Source organism: Hyperolius riggenbachi, chromosome 4, assembly GCF_040937935.1.
Source record: "Hyperolius riggenbachi isolate aHypRig1 chromosome 4, aHypRig1.pri, whole genome shotgun sequence".
In the NCBI taxonomy this organism is placed as follows: domain Eukaryota; kingdom Metazoa; phylum Chordata; class Amphibia; order Anura; family Hyperoliidae; genus Hyperolius; species Hyperolius riggenbachi.
In genome coordinates this window covers 466993930-467012547 of record NC_090649.1, presented here as the reverse complement: position 1 = coordinate 467012547, position 18618 = coordinate 466993930, and positions in this window count along the sequence as shown.

Here is an 18618-nt window from a genome sequence, read left to right as displayed (position 1 = left end):
TCCAACATGCGCTATTTTTTGGGTCCGGCTCTCCGGCCCACGCACCCGGACCGGAGCCGGACCTGAGCCTGACAGCACCATCCGGCACACAGAAACCAATGGGGAACGGAAGGCACAGAACACACTGCCTACAAACACCTGACGTTCTACCCCACTTCCTATGCGTATCCAAGCGGCCATTTCGGATGGGGACACATGGGCCAAGCATGTCTGGAGTGGAGCAGCAGTGACAGACGTGCTGGGGCTGTTTGGCAGAATGTCGGAGGTGGAGGTGAGGCCTACAGCGGAGGAACCTGATTCTACAGGTGCACCTTCTGCTGACCCCAACATTTTTTTATTTAAATTTCGCTATTTTTTGCCCACGGATCCGGATGGCAGCCTGATGCATGCCTGATGCAAACGGACCGGATCCGTATCGGATCTGGATCGGAACCGTACGGTTCCGATCCGGATCAGGTCCTGATCCGATCAGGATCCGGTCCGTTTGCATGGCAAAACGCAAGTGTGAACGGGGCCTAAGATGACGCTCTCTGTAGATCAGAAAAGTAGGGGTAGGTCACCCCTCCACCAGGGGTGGACACAGTATTACCGTAAGAGAACAGAGGCGCCAGCAGGATAAAAGGTAATAAAAGTTTTAAAATTTGCTGGGAGGCAGTGGTGGACTTACCTCCGGAAAGCAGACTCAAAATACTGTCTGAATTAAACAAATCAATGTATTATTGGTACCCCAAAAGATGCAACGCGTTTCACAGGCACAGCCCGCTTCATCAGGCAATAAGATAGGGGACAAACTGTGGACAAAGACAAAAGATGCTGCAGCGAGCCACATGAAATACACTAAGTATGTAGTATCATGCAAATTGTATGCAACATTTTCACAATATAAACACTGGATATGAGGTTGCACAATTAAAACAAGGTTGACAGACCCTAGCGGTATAAAATCTACAAAAAAAGGTCAGTGCATCTTGTAGCCTAAGGAAAATTTTAATTTTGTGCAGGAGGCAAGAAAGTGCAGAGTGCTAACTATGTATTGCAAAATATTGCTAGTAATAAGGTGCAGTAGTGTAGCAGCACAAAATGAGTGACCACAGAAAAAATAATCGTAAAGTGCAGCAATATAGGGCACATATAAGTAAAAATACATTGCATAAGGCTGCTTACACACCAAGACGTTACAGGCGCACGTTAGTGCAGCCTGTAACGCTCCCCTAACGCACAGCAATGTAACACGAGTGGGCTGTTCACACAGCCCACGTTGCGTTACATGTAATGCTGCACGTTCGGTGCAAAGTGCAGCATGCTACGGCGTTGGAGCGGCTATAGCCGCGTTAGACTGTTTGCACATGCGCAGTGGGGGGCGGAGAGGAGGCGGGGAGAGCCAGCTACAGTAGCCGCGCACATGGCTACTTAATATTCACTGCACTGGCGGCAGCTGATTGGCCGGCGGGACCACGTGATGCGGAGTGTCTCGCTCCGCATCACGTGGTCCCGCTGGCCAATCAGCGCCACTCTGGGAGACATTATAGGAATCGAGCCGCCGAACGCGGCTCACTCTACCGTCGGCTTTTGCAGCACCATACGTTGTGTTAGGTGCACGTTATGCGACCTTAACGTGACACCTAACACAACGTCTTGGTGTGCAAGAAGCCTTAAAGTATGTAGTATCATGCAAATTGTATGCAACATTTTCACAATATAAACACTGGATATGAGGTTGCACAATTAAAACAATGTTGGCAGACCCTAGCGGTATAAAATCTACAAAAAAGTCAGTGCATCAGTGCACCTTAAAGAAAACCTGAACTGAAAATTAAAAGTCAAAATAAGCATACACAAGTCATACTTACCTTCCATGTAGTCTACTCCTCAGCGTCTTTCTCCTCTCCCGCGTCCTGTTTGTTCACTGTGATCAAGGGAACTTTCCGTCCTCCATTTTGAAAATGGCCATTACCCATAACGGCTTTCTGGTCAGCACACAGTTAAACTGTAACTTAGCCCACTTAAGCCATAGGGAAACATGGACATTACCTGGTACATCAGTTTTCCTCTCAGCTATAACTGACAGCAACTGATATTTTACTGACAGCAACTGATACATTTCAGATCTGACAAAATATTGTCAGAACTGGAAGGGATCATTGTCAGAAGAAAATGGTGAGCTTCTGAGAGGAACTGATGGCAAGGTAACTATGTAATGTTCATTTGAAGTTACCTCATGAGTTTATTTTAAATATTTTTACTCAGTACAGGTTTTCTTCACGTACACACATACGACAACGATCGTTAGTTGTGAACGACGAACGATCTTTTAATTGACGAAAGAACCTAGCTTTTAAAGGTGTGTAGTGATCTGATCGTTTGGTAACGAACGATCCGGAACAACATCACATACTGTTCCTGGAAGTTACATCATAGCAAGTTCCGCACGTAACGAACGGTTCAAAACGTACGTTACGCTTATGACATAACTAAATTTCTATTTCATACTGTCGGTATGTAGTAGAGCATCTAGATAATATAGTGTTGCCAAAACATACAAAAATACACTTTGTCCTGTTTAAAATAAAAATGGTGGTATAATCATGTAGTATACAACGCGTCACTGGGCACAATCATAGAACGAACGTTACATCGCGAGGGGAAAATTTAATGTGCTGTGACTATAAAACGAAGTGCGCATGTCTTGCCTACTACGAACAACTACTTCTTAACGATGTACTACTTTTTCTAACGATCGTCGTTTAAAAAAATCTTCCAGGACAGATCTTTCGTTTTTAACGATCTAGCTTGTCCATCGTTTGACTTAATGATCGTTGGCTGTTTTTTTTTTAAACAATCCTCGTTTGAAATGATCGGGGAACGATCGTTTCAAACGACTATAGTCGCATGTGTGTACGCACCTTTAGGCTACAAGATGCACTTTGTAGATTTTATACCGCTAGGGTCTGCCAACCTTGTTTTAATTGTGCAACCTCATATCCAGTGTTTATATTGTGAAAATGTTGCATACAATTTGCATGATACTACATAGTTAGTGTATTTCATGTGGCTCGCTACAGCGACGTCTTTTGTCTTTGTCCACAGTTTTTCCCCTTATTGCCTGATGAAGTGGACTGTGCCTGCGAAACGCGTTGCATCTTTTGGGGTACCAATAATAAATGTATTTGTTTAATTCAGACAGTATTTTGAGCCCTCTTTAAGGCGTGTGTCTATATATATATATATATATATATATATATATATATATATATTTATTTATTTATTTTTAAGTTAAGAATGTAAACTGTCAAGTCACATTCTTAACTCACAAATAAAGCTGTGTTGCTATTTATAAAGACATGATAGATGATCACTATTGCCGCCTCACACCTGTACTATAGAACAGCAGCGTCGGCCCTGTCACAGTGTATGAAAGTCTACCATCGCTGGTTAGCAGGTGATCCTGGTGATATGTGTAACATTTGAAAGGAGACTGGAATTAACCTGTGCAATCGCCGATCTAACCGCATGTTAAATAAATGCTTCCCTAGAAGTGCTCGTGTGCTGCCACGGCTCAACACTTGTGCAGCTGTGAATTGCCTGGGTACTATATCACTGAACTACTGGCCACAGACAGCCAGATTTCATCTGAGAGATGTCTGTCAGATCACAGAACGTACCTCCAGCAGATGTGCACTGAGGAGCAGTGAGGTGTCAGTTGCCTGAACTGAGAGGGATATAATGAGGTGGTGGAGTGATAGATAAATGGAGGCAAGAGAATGCATGGAGTTTGTAGGCGAGGGATGGATGGATATAAATAGGCTGCCATATTTATTCCCATTTAAAGAGAACATGTAACAAAAAAAACAAAGAAAGTTCCCCTGGGGAGTACTCCCCTCGGGAGGGGAAGCCTCTGGATCCCAATGAGGCTTCCCTCTCCCCTGTAGCTGCAGACAGTCCAGCGCTGGCTCCCCCGAAGTGTCCGGCAATCCTCCCTCGACAAGCCTGACAAGAGCTGATTTATTTACCTTTCCTGGCTCCAGCGGGGGCGCTGCTGCGGCTCTCCGCATAGAGATAGGCGAAAATAGCAGAATCTCTGTCCGGTCTGCTCTACTGCACAGGAGACTTGCGACTGCGCAGTAGAGCGGGCCGACAGCGATCGGCTATTTCCGCCTATCTCCGAGCGGAGAGCCGATACTGCGCTGGAGTCAGGAAAGTAAATATTTACATGCTCGCTTTTCGGGGAGCTTAATCACCACCGCTGTGGGACCAAGGAGGACGGGGGAAGCCTCAATCGGATCCGGAGGCTTCCCCCAACCAAGGTGAGTACCCCCCATGGGAGGTTTTTTTCTGCTACAGGTTTTCTTTAAGCAATACCAGTTGCCTGGCTAACCTGCTGATCTTCTGCCTCTAATACATTTAGCCCTAGACCCTGAACAAGCATGCAGCAGATCAGGAGTTTCTGACACTATTGTCAGATCTGAGATTAGCTGCATGCTTGTTTCTCGTGTTATTCAGTGAGTACCTGAGGCGGAAAAAAATAAACAAAAATATTCATACCTGGGGCTTCCTCCAGCCCCCTTCGGGCTGATTGGTTTCTCGCTGTCCTCCTCTGCCGCTTGGACTGTCTGCAGTTGGGCCCCGAAAATCCTTCAGTTGGGACAAGTCGCCATCGCGCTGCCGTCACCGGGAGTGTTCTGCGCAAAACGCCCCAGACTGGAGGACTTTCCGGGACGAATTGTGGACGATCCATTCGGCGGAGGACGGCGAGGCAGCGATCAGCCTGGAGGGAGACCCAGGTATGTATATATTTTTTCTGTCTCAGGTACTCACATTAGATAAAATACACACAATAGATAAAAATCTTCCGAAAACGACTATCTCCCCCCCCATCTCAGATTTAGTAATAACAGACTTTAGAAAACATGAAAATGGTGAGGAAGGGGGTGTGACAAAGTTGCCTGTATAAAGTATGTAAAGCATGGCCTGACCGTGTGAGTGGGGTGTGACGTGGACAGAAGCATGAATGCCAAATGTCACGCTAGGCCCTGTTATTTTAGTTTTGCTTCCTTCAGACTTAGCTGCATTTGTTTGGCAAGCTGTTTGCTTGTCGTGGCTCCCAGCACATGCCTTATACAGAAGGTGTGTGAGAATCCTGGCCACGTACGCCGCAGCAATTCCTGATAAGTACGCATGGCTTATTATGCAACATTTTTATGCAAATATATATTTAGTTTAAAAATGGAGCAATCAATTTAAACCACAATTTAAACCAACAAAGTTTTACCACTTCAGGACCAAACAAATTTTCACTTATCAGCACTGCTCCCATTCATTCGCCAATAACTTTATTACTATTAATCACACCTAAATGATCTATATATTGTTTTTTTTTCAGGACAAATTAGGCTTTTAGTGTGTGATAATTTTGTTTAGTAATTACCATATTTTAATGCATTTAAAGAGAAAAGAAAGGGGGGGGGGAACACTATTTCTCCATTTACATCCATTATAGCTTTACAATAAACAGTGCTAACTATAAGTTAAACCCACAAATTTTATTTGCTTATTCATCCTGGTTATTATAACAACATTTAGATTATGCTCCTAGCACAGTGTATGGTGACAATATTGTATTTAGAAATAAAGGTGTCTTTTTTCTGTTTTTCATTTCTCATTGCACACTATTGATGATTATTTGCCAAAATAATAGTAATATACCCTCATGGCATGCATATTTAAAAAGCCAAGTTCCTAAGGTAACAATATATGTTGTTTCTTTCGTATTCTGTCACTTTGTTTTCATTCTACAAGTCTTTTATTTTGGTACAGAATATGCAAAAAGTTAATTACCTTTGATTCAGTTTGTGACTAAAAGAATACACAAGACATGGGCCTCAACCCTAAAACTTTCTAAACTCTATTCTACTACTTATCACGGTTAAAATGTTCTCACATGTCCCTTGTAGTTTTGCTAAAACTTTCCCAAATTTGAGCATAATTTTGAAAATGACTTTTTTATGTTGGATTGAGATTGTTCGTACCTACTTTTTGCGTGACATGAGTCCCAGCTTTAAGACACACCAAAATGTATTCTACAACTCGTCACGGTTAAAATGACACCACATGTGCCTCATTTAGTAACAAACTGGTGGTGCACTCTCCACAAATACACTGGATGTTAATAAACATCCAGTTGTCATTAACCTGCCTGGCGTTCTGATTCCCGCGGCCGCAGTGTTTTTTGCACATATTTTTTTTCTTTTTCATGTAGCTAGCCTAGCGCTAGCTACATGATTCCCCCCTCCCTGCGGCGTCCCTCCCACCCCTCCGATCGCCGCCGGCGCAATGGCCCGTCCGGAAATCCCGTTCTGAACGGGATTTCCTGGAGGGGTTCCCATTGTCGCCATGGCGACGCACGTCGTGACGTCATTGACGTCGTGAAGTCACAGGGAGACCCGATCCAGCGCTGCCTGGTAGTGATTGGCCAGGCAGCGCAAGGGGTCTCGCCTGGGGGGGCCCTGCATCGCGGCGGGTATCAGCGGCGGCGATCGGGTAAGGCACGCAGCAAGCAAAGTGCTTGCTGCGTGTTTTTTAAAAAAAATATTCAAATCGGCCCAGCGGGGCCTGAGCGGTCACCTCCGGCGTCTCTGGACGAGCCTAGCTTGTCCAGAACGCTAGGGAGGTTAAGTGGTTAAATTGATTGGTCCATTTTCAAGCGGCATATATTTGCATATAAATTTGCATCAACTCGGAAGAATTTGCATCTCTTTGATCAACCCCAGTCATATGATTGTTGTTTTTTGTTGTTGCAGGAGCATCAAACTGCAATGCAAAAATCAAGTGTGGCCTTGTTCACATTATAGGCGTTTTTGTAAAAATGTAAGCGTAGGCGATTTTCAAAATCGCCCTGAAAACGCTTGTGCAATGATTCTCTATGAGAGAGTTCATATCTGAGCAGTTCATTTGCGATCCGTTAGAAAAGTGGTGCTTGGGCCATTTTTTAGGTGATTTGCCTCACTGGAAGGTATAGGAAAATTGCAAAACGCTCACAAAATCGCTTTGGCAAGCGATAGCGAGCGTTTTTTTTTTAATACATTGTATTTATTGTTTCTGGATTTATTTCCGGATCAAAAGATGGAAGCGCTCTGCAAAAGCGCTTACAAGAACGCCCACAAAAATTAGCGAACGTGCTGAAAATCGCCGGAAAACGCTTTAAAAAACGCGGGTAAAAAAAGCCCACATCGGACGGACACGCCAGCCGGACGCAATGTGAACAAGTCCTCAGGCCTCTTGCACACTACATGCAATTCCAATTTTTTTATACGATACGATTTTTGATTCTGATTAAGAAAAGGTGCAGCATGCAGTACTTTTTTTTTATCGGAATCAAAAATTGGATCGTTTACAAAATTGAAATCGCATGTAGCGTGCATGAGGCCTGAAACCAGCCTAAAAGTTCAGATTTGTTCCGGAACTTGTGTACACAGCTAGTTTAGTCACGGTTGAGCTGCTGTTGCATTTTTCCTGAACGCAGAATGTTTTATTCTGCTGTGGTTGAAAAAAACGCAAATGCATCCCCGAATGCATCCCAATCACAGTGTCTTCGTACACGCTCCAGTATAGAGGTCCTTACTTGTTACATCACACAGCACATTTGGGCATGCTACTGAATTCCTTTTTTTTTTTTATAAAGACTTTTAATTGTCACTCGTAGCTTGCCCAAAGCTCTCTCTTCCAGTCCCGCCTCCTCCCTCCGCTCACTTATCTGCTTTGGATTTGAGTCTTAAAGGATTACACAAAATGCAATGAATATTTTATAAGCGCAGTTCCCCTCGCTATTCTCAGTAGAGAGTCATAAGACGGATCCTGGATAAGACGGAGCTGCCAGGGTTTGAAAGACATCTTAAAAATCATGTCTCTATGTCCCAGGCGGAATAAAAAGTAGGCCTGATAAAGTTTTACTCTTAATATTTGGCACACCTCAGCGTGTGACCTGGCAGAGCGTGAGTATTATGGAGCGAGCGCTTTTCTAAAGCTTCACTCTAGGCACGTGTAGTCGCCTAATCCTGCGGTAAAGCTCATTTTTATCTGTGTAAAACATACATGTCAAACGCTGGCCCACGGGCCAAATCTGGCCCACGGAACCATCACATTTTAGGGAACGGATAGGGCCACTAGACACCAGAGAAATGAATAATGGAGGGGCACTTGACAACACGGAGCTGAATAGGGAAGGGGGCCACTAGACACTAGGGAACTGAATAGGGGAGGGGGCCACTAGACACCAGGGAACTAAATAGTAAGAGGGCACTAGACATCAGGGAACTGTATAGGGTAGGAAGGGGGCTGCTAGACACCAGGGAACTGTATAGGAGAAGGAGGGGGCCATTAGACACCAGGGAACTGTATAGGGGAGGGAGAACCACTAAACACCAGGGAACTGTATGGGGGGGGGGGGCTGCTAGACACCAGGGAACTGAATATGGGAGGGAGGACCACTAAACACTAGAGGACTGTATAGGAGAGGGAGGAAGGATCACTAGACACCAGAGAACTCCATACTGGAGGGAGGGTCCGCTAGACACCAGGGAACTGTATATGAGAGGGAGGACCACTAGATACTAGGGGAATGCATAGGGAAGGAATGGTGCCACTAGACACCAGGGAACTGTATAGGGGAGGAGAACCACTAAACACCAGGGAACTGTATGAGGGAGGACCACTAGTCACAAGGGAACTCCATAGGGGAGGGAAGAGGCATTAGACACCAAGGAACTGAATGAGGGAGGGCACTAGACACCAAGGAGCTGTATAGGGGAGTAAGGGGGCCAGTCTAGGCCCTGGATACATGAAGGACTTGCTGAAGCTGCACCACACCTCTCACAACCTCAGATCAGCAAGTTCTATAAACTTGGTCACTCCCAGAGTGCACCTCAAAAAATCTGGAGATAGAGCCTTCTGCCATGCTGCCCCTACTCTCTGGAACTCCCTACCACACCCAGTAAAGACAGCACCATCCCTGGAGCTATTCAAATCCAGACTGAAAAGCCACCTGTTTAGCCTGGCATTTCCAGATTTATAAAATTTCTTCCTCTGTACCACGATGGTCTGAGCCATGCTTATGCGCTTTGAGTCCCACGGGAGAAAAGCGCTTTACAAATGTTATTTGTTGTTGTTGTTGTTATTAGACACCAGGGAATTTTATAAGAGAGGTAGACATTGAAGTTGACACACGACTTGGTCCCAGTATTCAATCTCGGCCCACTTTGTATTTTGAGTTTGACACCCCTGGTGTAAAAGATCTTTGATTATCAACAAACTTTTTCGGTCAAGGGCCAGGTCAGCATACTTGAAGTATGTTGACCTGGCCCTTGGCCAAAAAAATTTGGGGATAATCAAAGTTCTTTTACACCAAGGGTGTCAAACTCAAAATACAAAGTGGGCCGAGACTGAATACTGCTGGAGGGCCGGAAAATACATTGAAAAACATTACATTGAATCTAGGTATTGATTCCCCCAATCATGCCTGGTGAACTCCCAGCAGCAGCCGTTCAGTGTCATGCTGTGTCTGAAGAACGTCTTTGTGCACCAGACAGTGAAGCATAGCCGGGTGACAACCTGCCGTCCATTTGGACAGCAGTGTCACCTGATGTAGAATTGGATTGGAAGCCAGAGAAATACTGCTCACTGGCTTCTACAGTATGCAGATGGGTGGTGTCAGCACTGCTATTCTATATGCGGGCTGCTGATATTTAAGGAGCAGAGGGCCACATCTATCAGTTATACATTTTGGGCTCGATTCACAAAGCGGTGCTAACCCAGTTAGAGACTTTAGGCGTGATAACCATTGCACCACGCTGGTGAAAAGCCAGTTTAGGCGTGATAAGTTTAGGTGTGATAAGTTTAGGTGTGATAAGTTTAGGTGTGATAAGTTTAGGCATGCTAAGTTTAGATAAGTGTAGATAGCGTGCAAAGTCCCGCATGCAAAGCAGCGCCATTAAATTCTATGCAAAGTGCACCAGACTTTGCTAGCGCAAAACTTTTGATCAGCTGTGCACTGCGGTGCTAACCCAGTTGGTGCTTAAACTTATCATGCCTAAACTTATCATGCCTAAACTTATCACACCTAAACTTATCACACCTAAACTTATCATGCCTAAACTGAGTTTAGGCGTGATAAAGGGCTTTTCACCAGCGTGCTAACTGTTAGCACAGCATTGTGAATCAGGCCCTTTGTGTTTGGGGGGCCAGTGAAAAAGCCTCGGGGGGCCGCATTTAGCCAGCGGGCTGTAGTTTGAGGACCACTGGATTAGCTGATAAGAGTACTCGGTCAGGACTCAGGAGACTTCATTTGGCTACTTCCTGTGGCACAGACCTTTACAGGTGCAGGCTGCAGTTTTCCCGGACGACATTGTCGGTGCTCCTCACTTGTTTTATGACCCTTGTGAGATGGGCCCCCAGGCGGTGAGGATCACCAGAAGTAGACAAGGCAAAGGGTGTAAAGATTGGGGGTCTCCATCAAAGTTTTGCTGGGGGACCCCATGATTTAAAGTTATGCCTGTGAGTGTAGTCAAGTACCCACAAGCTTCAGGAGTCTCAAAGCTGGAACCATCTGGTGGAGGATGATGGGGAAGCCCTCAGGAGGATCCAGTCTTCCCTCTCCCGAGGTAAGTATCCCATTTTTTGCATTTTAAACCTCACAGGTTTACTTTAACCACTTAAAGGATACCCGAACTGACATGTGACATAATGAGATAGACATGTGTATGTACAGTGCCTAGCACACAATTAACTATGCTGTGTTCCTTTTTTTCTTTCTCTGCCTAAAAGAGTTAAATAACAGGTATGTAAGTGGCTGACTCAGTCCTGACTCCGACAGGAAGTGACTACGGTGTGACCCTCACTGATAAGAAATTACAACTATAAAACAGTTTCCTAGCAGAAAAATGGCTTCTGAGAGCAAGAAAGAGATAAAAAGGGGAATTTCTTATCAGTGAGGGTCACACTGTAGTCACTTCCTATCTGAGTCAGGACTGAGTCAGCCACTTACATACCTGATATTTAAGGCAGAGAAAGAAAAAAAGAAACACAGCATAGTTATTTGTGTGCTAGGCACTGTACATACACCTGTCTATCTCATTATGTCACATGTCAGTTCGGGCATCCTTTAAGGACAGGGATGATTGCAATCTACACCCTGTCTTGATCCCCTAATACCTGCCAAGGCATAGATTTCATATCCTCGCCGCCGCGCAGCCGCTCTTGCCGATCACGTCGCTTTCTGCCCGCCGCAGCTCACTCGCCCTGCCATCTCTATGACAGCAGAGCCCTGTGAGCGGGCCAGGAGATGATTTAATTGGCTCCTGGCCCTGTCTTTCAATGTAAGCAACTCCCATTGGCTTACATTGATCACGTGGTCAGGAGCCAGAGACTGCTGGTGATCAACATACGTTTGTCTTCTTTGTTTTCAATGGGGATAGGTATGTAACCAGCCCAAAATAAATAGCACTTATCTCTCTTCACTTGTTGACAATCTTACCTGAAATACCAACATTGGGTGAAGCTCGCCTATAGCAGTGTGTAGTCCACATTCTCTTGGAAATATCTGTCTAATTTGCCTCTCTTGTTATGAAGCTGAAAAGAAATGTAAAGTCATTGTGGGGCAGATTAGTTCGGGTGTCTGCTTGGATAGAATGATGTGTGTAGTGGGTGCGCTGGAGAGATGCAGATAATGTTGCTGAACTGGTAATCCGCTGTGGAGCGATGTGATCACAATCGCTTTACGCCGGCTCACCTAGGCATAGCTGAAATATCCTCGCCGCTTACATCAGCTTCTGGAGCAAAGGCAAAGCAAACTGTCTTCTTTAAAGGGACATCTTCAATGACAGGGACTTGAATCTTAAAGAACAACCGAAGTGACGTGACATGATGAGATAGACATGTGTATTTATAGTGCCAAGTACACAAATACCGTATTTACTCGCATATAAGCCGACCCCCCAACTTTTACCTAAAAAAACAGGGAAAAATGATTGACCCCCATATAAGCCAGGGGTAGGAAATGCTGGATTGGTGCAGGCAGCGTGATCTCCCCAGTGTGTCCCAGTATAGCTAGTATAGTGCCCAGTATGGGTAGGTAGTGCCTCAGTATAGCTAGTAAAGTGCCCAGTATAGCCAGTAGTGCCCAGTGTAGCCAGTATAGTGCCCAGTATAGCTAGTATAGTGCCCAGTATAGCTAGTATAGTGCCCAGTATGGGTAGGTAGTGCCTCAGTATAGCTAGTAAAGTGCCCAGTATAGCAAGTATAGTGCCCAGTATGGGTATGTAGTGCCTCAGTATAGCTAGTATCGTGCCCAGTATAGCTAGTATAGTGCCCCAGTAGAGCTAGTAAAGTGCATAGTATAGTGCCCAGTATAGCTAGTAAAGTGCCCAGTATAGCTAGTAAAGTGCCCAGTATAGCCAGTAAAGTGCTCAGTATAGCCAGTATAGTGCCCAGTATAGCGCCCAGTATAGCTAGTATAGTGCCCAGTATAGCCAGTAAAGTGCCCAGTATAGCTAGTATAGTGCCCCAGTATTGGTAGGTAGTGCCCCAGTAGAGCTAGTAAAGTGCACAGTATAGTGCCCAGTATAGCAAGTATAGTGTCCAGTATAGCAAGTATAGTGCCCAGTATAGCTAGTAAAGTGGCCAGTATAGCCAGTAAAGTGCCCAGTATAGTGCCCAGTATAGCCAGTATAGTGATCCCTCCCCCGCGGCCGCCGCTGCTATTACCTGTTCAGCCGGAGGCCGCTTCCTCTAATCCGGGTGCCCCTCTTGCTCTGCTCTCCATCATGCATATAAGTGTATCACAGCACATCGCCGTTACCAGGGGAACCACTCTCTCCTGCCTTGTCACTTATACGCATGATGGAGAGCGAGAGGGGCACCCGGATTAGAGGAAGCGGCCGCCGGCTGAACAGGTAATAGCAGCGGGGGGAGCGGGCGGGGGGGGGCGTGGACCACCACCACCCAAGACTCGCATACAAGCCGACCCCCAAACTTTTGGCCCCCTTTTTGGGGGTCAAAAATTCGGCTTGTATGCGAGTATATACGGTAACTATGCTGTGTTCCTTTTTTTCCTTTCACTGCCTTAGGCCTTGTTCACATTATAGGCGTTTTTGGAAAAATTTAAGCGTGGGCGATTTTCAAAATCGCCCTGAAAATGCTTGTGCAATGATTCTCTATGAGAGAGTTTATATCTGAGCAGTTTGTTTGCGATCCGCTTAGAAAAGCGGTGCTTGGGACATTTTTGAGGCGATTTGCCTCAATGGAAGGTATAGGGAAAACGCAGAATGCTCACAAAGTCGCTTTGGCAAGCGATTGCGTGAGCGTTTTAGTAAAAAATACATTGTATTTATTGTTTCCGGATTTTGTTCCAGATCAAAAGACGGACGTGCTCTGCAATAGCGCTTACAAAATCGCCCACAAAAACGAGCGAACACACAGAAAATCGCCGGAAAACGCTTTAAAAAAACGCGGAAAAAAAGCCCACGCGGGAAAAACGCAATGTAAACAAGGCCTTAAAGAGTTAAACATCAGGTATGCAAGTGACAGTTTCTGTCTGGCTCAGTGTATAGCATAACCCTCACTGATAAGTAATGTCAGCCATAAAACACTTTCCTGTCAGTAAATGGCTTCCTTTAGCAGGAACGAGATAAAAAAGGTCAATAGTTCATAGCATACTTCAATGAAGGTGTCATTGAGCAGAGACAATGAAATAGAAAAAACTTAAAAGTAGATTTAAAGGGAACCTAAACTGAGAAGGATATGGATTTTTCCTTTTAAAATAATACCAGTTGCCTGACTCTCCTTCTGATCCTGTGTCTCTAATACTTTTAGCCACAGCCCCTGAACAAGCATGCAGACTGGATTAGCTGCATGCTTGTTTCAGGTGTGTGATTCAGCCACTACTGCAGCCAAAGAGATCAGCAGGACTGCCAAGTAATTGGTATTGTTTAAAAGGAGACATCCAAATCCCTCTCAGTTAAGGTTCCCTTTAAATATAAAACAAAACTTTAGGATATCTAAAAAAGTCATTTTTAGGAGAAGGAGGGTAGATACAATTGTTTATCTCTTCAGTTTATTTTCACCTCAGACGTATGGCACAGGATGATATGTGTATGTACAGTGCAAAACATATTAATAACCAAGCCATTTAATATGTTTTATTTTGCTGCCAGAAAGAGTTAATTTTTGGGCATGGAAGTGACAGCGTCTGTCTTGCCAGTACCTTGTCGGGAATATAGTAACCATCACTGATAAGCAGACTACAGCCATAAAAGTTTTCCTGGCAGAATTCAACTTCTGAGGGCAGGGGAGAGATAGAAAAAGGTCAATAGTTCATGTATTTTCACTCAGGGACACTTAATAGACTGTCACTGAGCAAAGACAACAAAACATTCAATCTATTTTGAAGATGTTTAAATATAAAATAACTATGGGATGTCTAAAAAAGTAATTTTAAGAATAGGAGGATAAATACAATTGTTTATCTGAACTGTAGTGAAAATAAGATAATGGATAAAATTGCTTATTTTTTAACAATATTCAATTATAGATTATTTAGCTAAGGTCACACGATACAATAAAATAATCCGATTTTATGGCAATTTGATAAATATGATCGGATCTCCCGAAAAAATCGAAAGTTTTTTTTTCATTCGACTGAAAAATCTGATCGGATTTCGCATTTTTTTTTCGATTTTTATCGATCCGGAATGCTGGAACTTTTTCTTCAATTTTTCTAAAGATTGTATGGTGTGTGTTAGATTGTCAATTTATTAGTATACACACCCTAGCAATTTTCTCCGAGTTTCCAATCATTTTTATTATAATTGGGGAAAAATTGAACATGTGTGTGTGGTACATTGGTCAGATTTTTGAAATGTTACAATCAGTCGGAAAAAATGATTGCAATTCTTGAATTGAACAGATATTTAAAATGTAAATTGTATGGTGTGTGGCCCAATTACACTTGAGCGTTTTGCTGGCGATTTCAGGAAAACGCTCAAACGGTAGCGCTTTTGAAAGCGCTAGTGTGATTAAACTCTATGGGCCCGTTCTTACTTAGGCGATTTGCGCTAAATGCCGCAAATCCCCCAAAATCGCAAACGCGTCGCCTGCACCATTTTCAGACGATTTCCCGGCGATCGCGTTTCAGTGCTATAGAAGCGTTAAACGCGATTGCGGAAAAATCGCCGCACTGTTTAGTGATTTTTCTGCTGAAAAATGTCTCACACAAAAGTGCCGGCATTTTGCGCTTTCAAGTGTGAATGGGCCCTTAGTGTTGGCTCATTGTAAAATCTTTCCTCTCCCTGATTTACATTCTGAAATTTATCACTAGTGGTGAGTGACATCTTTAGTTCTGCCAGGTGATCTGTACGGAATGTTCATTACTGAGCGTTCTAGAGTTTTTATAGTAATTTGGGCTCCGTCTTTTGACGGGACCCAAATTGTTGACAGAGCGCCGCTTTAGCCATGCTCCTAAATTTCCTGCTCTGTATTTTTCCTTTCTCATCAGCTGGGAGAGCGATGACTTGATTGTCCATGACACAAGGTAATTCTGAAAATAAGCTCAATCGATAAGGGCTGGTTTCCACTTAGCCGGGGTGCGTCTTGCAGGACACATGCCGCCACATGCAGTGATGTGAGTACACAACCGAATCATGCACACCTATAGTGGATGGATAGTGTAATGGTTAAGGGCTCTGCCTCTGACACAGGATACCTGGGTTCAAATCTCAGCTCTGCCTGTTCAGTAAGCCAGCACCTATTCAGTAGGAGACCCTGGGCAAGTCTCCCTAACACTGCTACTGCCTATAGAGCGCGCCCCAGTGGCTGTAGCTCTGGAGCTTTGAGTCCGCCAGGAGAAAAAAGTGATATAAATGCTCTGTGTTTGTTTTGTATAGGGATTTGGGTGCGTACTTCGGTAAACTGCAGTATGTCATCCAGAATCGCAGCAATGTGCAATTCAGATGGCCTGCTATTGACAGGATAGGCAAAGTTTCCCCGTGCAACTCAGAAACACTGTGAATTCCGGATGCATCTGGGTCTATTGGAAATAGGCCCTTAGGGTTATGGCCCACTTGAGTACTTTTACCAGTGCTTTATAAGCGCCAGCGATTTCAAAAGTCAATGCAGGAGAGCCCATAGGAGCGATTGCGATGAGGGAAATAGCAATTGCGAGTCCTGCTGAATTTTTGGAGTGATTGCGCTCTAATACAACAAGATACAGACGCTGCAAAATCACTTCGCCATCACTGTGGAAAAGCGAATTTGCAGCAATTTCACTACCCAAACAACAACAAAAAAAAATTGCAAATCGCAGTCGCTCTGAGAACACAAGCACAAAAAAAATGTCTTCTAAAAGCGCCAGAAATTACTCCGGAAATCGCTGTAAAATTGCTAGCAAAATGCTGAGCGGTTGCGATATGGATTTGCAAATGCAAGTAGGTGCCCGACCTAAGCCACACCCACAAGAGAGGTGTTCCTCTGACTTGTCCCATTCTGAGAGTGTTCATACAGGGCTCTCAGGTAGAGATGGCCCGGACATTAAATTTTGGCTTCGCGAACTGCGAACGTGAACTTCCGCAAATGTTCGCGAACAGTCGAATCCGGCAAACCGCAATAGACTTCAATGGGCAGGCGAATTTAAAATCCTACAAAGACCGTTTCTGGCCTCAAAAGTGATGGAAAATTTGTTTCAACGGGTCTAACAGTTGACTCAGTCGTGTTTTAAAGAGACACTGAAGCGAAAAAAAATATATGATATAATGAATTGGTTGTGTACTATGAATAATTACTAGAAGATTAGCAGCAAAGAAAATATTCTCATACTTTTATTTTCAGGTATATAGTGTTTTTTCTAACGTGCATCACTCTATAATATGTGCAGATTACACAACACTCAGCATTCAAAATGAGTCTTTCAGAGCAGTCTGTGAAGTAATGAACTCTCCTCTAGCAGAGGAAAAGTAAACAGTTCAATTACAGTTGAGATAATAAGAGTCAGATAACAGCCCTCTCCACGACTAAGTTAGTCGGAGAGCTTAATAGCTTTTTTGCATAGAGATAACAACTGGAGTTTCTCAACTCTTCCTGTACTGGAAACAATTAGACTGATGTATCTGATCTTAATGTTTTATTTCTTAGCTGTACTACACATACAAATCATAATATCATCATTTTTTTTTCGCTTCAGTGTCTCTTTAAGCGCTGAAGGGCAGAAATCACATTACATTCCTACAAATAATGCACTGGAGTGTGAGTAACTAATAATGTGGCCACATTAGCACTAGTGTGCTCAGGGCCGGATTTGTACTTTTTACCGCCCAAGGCCAATGTCACCAGCCACCCCCTTTCAGTATAGGTAGCGAGATAACCCTTCCCTCCAGAATCAGTAGCCAGATGACCCCACCCCTCTTTCCCTCTAGTATAGGTAGCCTGATGACCCCTTCTCCTCCCCCTCCAGTATAGATAGCCAGATTACTCTCTGAATCCCTTCCTTTCCCACTCCCCCCTTTCAGTACAGCTTGCCTCCGCACCGCAGCAGCCATCAGTGTCACTCACTTCTCTGCTTATCTTCAGTGTAAAAGCTTCCTCTTCCCCTCCGTCTCCAATGCTGCCAAAGTCCGTAGCTGCCCGCCACAATGCCAACGTGCACAGAGAGCATGGCGGCAGAGTACTCGCGGTCAGGCACTCACCTGATCTCCCTGCATTGCAGCATTTGCAAGCTTGCAAATGCTGCATCAGGTTAGTCTGCTGCTTTGGTGCCCTTGCTCCTGTGGTGCCCTAGGCCATGGCCTAGGTGGCCTAGGCCTAAATCCGGCCCTGAGTGTGCTCAGCTCAGGGTGTCAGCGGGCTGTGGAGTGTCACACACAGAGAAATGCAATAGTACTATCAGAATACAGTGAGATAATAATGCACTGGAGTGGTCAGGGGTGAGCCTGGGGTGCCTGGCACCTGGGTGCAAGATTTTCTCTGGCGCCTATGGGAGTGGTTAAATTAACCACGCCCAACCACATAACCACACCCATGTCCTTCCTAATCACACCCACACCTTCCACCTCTTTACGCATGCATGTGATACCCCATTCCTACCCCTCTTCCATGGGCTTGCTCCTGGCTGGCTTTGGCTTCCTGCGAGTGACAGTCTGCTAGTCTCTGGACTGACTCAGGCTGAGAGGCTCTGCGAGTGCGACGCAGTCACACACTGCGTATTTATGGCTGCCTGCGGCCACCCTACTCTCGCTCGCTGACGTCGGCTCCTCCCCCCTGCCAAGCCCAAGGTGGGCTGCCTGTATCTTTCCCGTTGCACCACACAGCCTGCCAGTGTTGCCAACCTTTCACGTTATTTTTTACTGACAAATACCTAAAAATTTACTGACAAAAGATTTTTACTGACAAAAATTCCCCACTAAATGCACATAAGAGACAGCTTTTCCCCATGTAAATGCACATAACGAGAGACTGCTTTTCCCCATGTAAATGCACATAACGAGAGACTGCTTTTCACCAGCAAATGCACATAACAAGAGACTGCTTTTCACCAGCAAATGCACATAACAAGAGACTGCTTTTCACCAGCAAATGCACATA